The sequence below is a fragment of the Medicago sativa genome, chromosome 6 (genome assembly GCF_051527215.1).
Source record: "Medicago sativa cultivar Bolivia chromosome 6, Bolivia_mono, whole genome shotgun sequence".
NCBI lineage: Eukaryota > Viridiplantae > Streptophyta > Magnoliopsida > Fabales > Fabaceae > Medicago > Medicago sativa.
In genome coordinates, this window is record NC_140754.1 from 36,687,679 (window position 1) to 36,693,678 (window position 6,000).

Below are 6,000 nucleotides of genomic sequence, written 5' to 3' on the forward strand. Positions count from 1 at the left end.
TTGCACAACACCACAGCCCATAGGATTCTGAAGACGTCCTGGACAGGAAGCATGATCATGTTTGAACAGAGAAGCCTGGCAAAGCTTGACATGTAATGGCACCAAGGGATTAACAACATTGCAGACATCCAATATGGGATCCTCCTGAGGAACGGGGACTCTTTCAAAAGCCTCGATCATGTTAACTGCAGCATGGTTTGGAAGCGGATTGTCAAGAACATGAGGAGCACTATTCTCGAAAGTCAACCTTCCCTTTTCTATCAGATCTTTCACAATATACTTCAGAGCAAGGCAACCCTCAACATCATGGCCTTGAGCACCCTGATGGAATTCACATGTTAGATCCTGTCGGAACCTGGGAGGCAATGGATTAGGCGGAGGCTTGCCCGATCTAGTGACACAGTGTCCCTTGGCCAGTAGAGTTGGGAGCAGATCAGCATACCGCATAGGTATCTGTGGAAAATAAATCCTGGGCCGAGGACCCTGTTGCTGCTGCTGCTGTTGAGCAGGAGGCTGTTGTTGCACCTGCTGGGTGATGGCATTGACGGGCACTGGTGGTTGGCCCGATGGCAGAGGATATTGCTGGTAGAATGGCGGGAAGAAAGGATGCTGAGAGTATTGCATGTAATGATAAGGCATAGGTAATTGTGTAGCCGCTACAGATGGGTTACCAGACACCATCCCCACATCAGATTCTTTCTTCTTATGATGACCATTACCATACTTCTTTGATGCACTGTTTGAAGATTCACCTTTCTCTAGGACAATAATACCATCTCGGACGGCCTCCTCTAGACGCGTTCCCATTGTAACCATATCAGAGAAGTTGTTTGGTGCAGAGACTATCATTCTCTCCTTATATTCCTTCTTCAGAGTCTTCAGGAATGTCTGTGTTAATTCTTCCTCATCAAGTCGAGGAGAAACACGGGCAGCTGCCCCTCTCCATCTTTGAGCATACTCTCGGAAGGTTTCATCTGATTTCTGAGACAGGGCTTTAAGAGAGTCCCTATTTGGTCTCAGACGGGTATTGAATTCATATTGACTCTCAAAAGCAGCAGCCAGATCCTCAAAAGTATGGATGTTGTCCTTACTCAAACTAGTGTACCAATCTGCTGCATCATCTGTCAAGCTACTCTGGAAGCAATGGATCATTAGTGCATCATTATCGGCGTAATTAGCCATCTTTCGGACATACCGGATAACATGGTTGTGTGGGCAAGAAGTCCCATTATACTTGTCAAATTCTGGCTCTTTGAATTTCTTAGGAACCTCAAATCGGGATACCAAGCATAGATCACGAGCTTTAGCAGGAGCACCATTGTTTCCTCGGCTAGCCTTGACCTCACGGAGTTCTCCAGCCAACTCCCTTAACTGTCTCTTCATAGCTTCCATTGCGGGATCTTGTCCACGCGGAGTGTCAACATCAATCACCTGTTGCACAGTGTGTACAATAGGGTCGGTAACATCAGTGGTTACTTGAGGCATAGCAGTGGATACAGGAATCTGTCCTTGACCAGCAAAACCAGAGACACCAGCAGCAGTATTAGGAGAGTAGTAAGCTGAGAGGCCATAAGGACGGCCGTTGGGCATAACAAAACGAGCATCAGTAGCCACAGTAGACAGTGGGATAGAGGGAATCACCTCAGCAGTAACTGGAATAGAAGTGGCTGGTTGTTCCTGTGCAGCCATCATAGCGGACATAGCATCATGAGCCTTAGCCAAGTCTTCTTTCATAGCGGCCAATTCGGCACGGAGCTGAGCATTTTCTTCTTCAAAGTTAGCCATCACCCTTCTCTTGTGAAATCTTGTTTGATGAATTCTGTCTGGTTGGTAGACTTTGCGAACACGAGCCACTTTTCAGACTGCGGCGGACAAAACCAGGAGGCAATGAGCACGAGAGAAGCTTTTTGTGACCAATGAATGCATATGATGCATGAAATGTGTAAATGCGTATGCAAAAAGATTCTTTTTATGTGTTATCGAAGGGTTTTTAGACAAATTAGAAACTTGTAAACATTACTAAACAACGATTAACATGAACGGGAAACAAATAACCAACATATAGTTTTTACAAGACGATTCCCTTTGAAATGCTAAGCCAAGGGATAGACTTTAAAATGTAAATCAACACAAAATGGAAATAACAACAGGAAATGGAGATCCTCAAGCATAGGAAGTGGAAGCATCATCCTCAGACTCAGACTCATAGCTGCAGTATCGTGCATAGAAGTCACGGGCACCCCTAGCCCTCTTGGCGTCTCTCATAAGCAACCTATCTTTCTCTTCAATCTCCCTCTTAGCCTTAGCTAACTCTTTCTTCAGTGTCAAGACCTCATGAGTCTTCTGCTCATCCTTTCCATCCAAAGTCATGATCAAGTTCTCAGCCTCATAATATCTAGCTCTCCACTGATGCTTCTCCCGACTCTCCATAGCTAGATGCTCCTGATACATCTCCTGGGTAGGTGGGAGTAGAGGCAAAGGCATGGTAGGAATAGATGCAGACACATATCTCATAGGGGGGTAAGGCATACCAATCTCCACAGCTTGGTTTATCACCCACTGTGTATAGGCCTCATGAGCAATACCGGACCTTACACCCATATGCTTCACCTCTTTCTTCCGAAGCTTAGTCCAAGCTTCCATGAAATCCTCTTTTATGCCGGTGGGAGCATTGGAGTAGTGAAAGAAGTAAGGAGCTGTAGCAAGATTGATGGGCTTATCTTTCATCGGAAAACCAAATTGTCGCAAAGCAAGCTCCGGGTTGTAGTTGATTCCACCCCGAGTACCAAGAAGAGGTACATTAAGAAACTTCCCACCACCAAAGATAATTTCCTTGACTCTAGAAGCTGGAGTGAGCCAAACCACTTCATTAGGAGTGAGGGCCATAATCCTCTGTGAAATAGACCAATTCTCCGGATTGGCGTGGAAAGACTCCGGAAGGTGCGAAATAAACCACATATAGAGGAGAGGCACACAACAAAGAATGTATCCACGACCCTTGCCAGTACGATCATGAATAGCATGGTATGTGTCAGCTAGCAGAGTAGGAACCGGATTCTTGGAGTGGAAGATCATAATAGCATTCATGTCCACGAAGCCATCAAGATTCGGAAAGAGAATAAGCCCATAGATGAGAAGTGCAAGAATAGCCTCGAGAGTGTCCTGACAAGTGGTATTGAGGTTGGCTTTCCCAAGAAGATACTCTGAAGTGAACCCTCGGATGCGTGCCTTAGTGACAAGATTCCTGGAGACATCGGTGGTCTTGAGATAGAGATCCTTAGCAATAACCAATGGAGTAAGAGGAGGCTCAAGTCCTGAGAAAGGTACCCCCTTAGCAATAGACAGATCCATCAAGGAAGAATAAGCCTCTAGAGTAGGCACCAGCTGAAAGTCCGGAAAGGTAAAGCACCGATAGTCCCGATCATAGAATTGCACTAGAGTGTGCACAAGCTTCTCATCCACATTAGTCTGAAGAATAGTAAGTAAAGCCCCGTAACGACGTCGAAAACCAGTCGGATCCTCAATCTTGAGTGCCAAATCTCTCAAACTAGCCAAATCCACTTCCTTGAACTTGTAGGAATTAGTCCTCTTCATTCCTACAATGTTTACAAATTCAACTTGTCTAAGCCCTTCGATAACAATGCATGGAAGAAGTTTATGCATGTATGCATGAATGCATGATTATGTTCAAGTTCGGAGAAAACATGGTGGGTTGAAGTTCAAAGTTGAGGAGTCATGGGTGGACACGGTGTCCGGTGAAACTAGGGCTTTAGGAGATAGTAACCGGGTTCTAAAAAGGGTTCCCAAGTTGCAACCTCTCCGACGTATATCACGGTGTCACGAGACAACACTCGCTCCATGATTATACGTGGAAGGTCTAACTTGAGTGTAGTATCGCGTGACGACTAAAACTCGAGACAACACTCGGTTTAGCCTCCGCACTACGTCCTAGAAAATGGCCATGGATGGGTTTGGTTATCTACGGTTCATAGCGTCATAGAACAATTAGAAGTAAAGTGCCTAAACGCGACAACACGCGCCGACAACATCACCCCCAAAACGCCTCAGCTATGTGGGATTGATCGCATAATCCAAAACACGAGGCAACCCCCGGAATGAATTGTCGATTATATCCCTCCTAAATCCTAAGTTCACTCAGCCCGGGTGCAGGACTTTTGATATTCTCACCCCACACGTTTGCAAGAAATTAAACATTTATTCACATAGGAAAGTAAGTAAAAGAAACAAGTAAAAATACAAGCGCGAGCGTGGAAATAAAGACTAGGCGTAACTCTCGAATCTCCCCAGTGAAGTCGCCAGCTGTTTTATCTTGGTTTTCGGGTGTCAAACATTGATTACGTTTGAACCTTTCTAACCGGTGATATCTTATTTTTTCTTGGGAAGGGAAAAAGTAAGCAAAACCCTTGAGAATCGAGGTCCGGGAGTTGTTTTCGCTACGGGAAGGTGTTAGGCACTCATAACGACTATAGTATCCTATAGGAACCGTCTTTAATTTCTACGCGCGCGCTTTATTTTTAAATGCTATTTTGAAAAGTATTTATTAAACCTAAGAGTTTCTAAGTGAAGAATTGGAGGGAGAAGAATGTTTTTGGATTTTTATTTTAGTTGAATTGAAGGAATTTTGTTCCTTGCCTACGTACCCGTTTAAGGGATCAAATCCACCGTAGTTCTCTTCCAAAAATGTTTTTGTTTTTGTTGGTTGATTTTAAGTTTGAAAATGGATTTTGAAGAATGAGAGAGAGATGGCCTCAAGGGCATGAGACTTATGAAATTGTGGGGTTGGATTAGTCATTTTGCAAAAGAAGTCAAAGTTTGATTATTTTTCATTGAAGTTTGATTAAGAAAATAAAAGGAAAATTCAATGGGGTTTTGACCCCAAGGTTTATTGTGAAAAACATTTGAGTGAAGTTTGTTCAAGTTTTTTTGGGAAAATGATTTTTCTAAGTATAAGGCCTAAACATACATCTAAACATACAATCCTAAACATACATCTAAACATGCATATTCTAGCTATATAGTGATGTGTGTGCATGTGTCGGTGCTTGTGTCGGTGTACATCATTAGAGTCCATTGTCCTTTACATCATGCCCTAATTACATTCTATGGCCTCTTTGCCAAGAAATTAAAAGCATGAAAGTAAAATATTACAAGAACTCCTAAATCTTTACATTCTAATTTTGCATGAAATTGAAACTTAAAGTGGAGAAAGGGATGTGATATGGGATGCTTATGATGTATGAAACATGAAACAAAATGGTTAGTGGCATAAGGAATAATAAGAATTGAGATAGATGCAAGTAAAATAGCATAGGAAAGTAATGAAACTTGACAAAAAGTGACAAAATCTTAGCACACAAAAGTGGTAAAATGTGCCTAAACTTTGTCATAAAATTCACATGAGCATAAGGCCTATAATTTTCATGCCATGACAATCTTCCAAGAGTTTTATTTCAGCTATGACATGAAAATTATAAGACAATATTAAACCAAGAATTATGACACACTTTAAGCACATTTCACACTTTATTTCCACAAACAATTATTTATATGGCTTGTAAAACAAGTAACTATCCACAACACATTAACATTCAGTAGAAAACACATTAAACACAGACATAAGCTCATCACAAATTCACATATCACAAAACAATAGCAAGTGCCAAGAATTAGAATCAAGATCGTGCAAAAATCTCACAAAAATTAGCAAAAAAAAAAAGTAACACAAAATCACAAGAAAATTCCACATATCTTTTTATCAATTTTTAATGTGTAAAAATTATCACAAAACACTACAAAATTATCAAGAACTACTCATGAATTTTTTTGGAATTTTTAAAAGGTTTTAGACACGAGAACACATAAAACTCCACAATTTTCAACAAAGAGCAAACAATTAATCCAGAAAATACCACACATTTTTTTATCAAGATTTAATACATATAAACATCAAAAAAAAAGTCCAAAAACGCATAGGAAAAT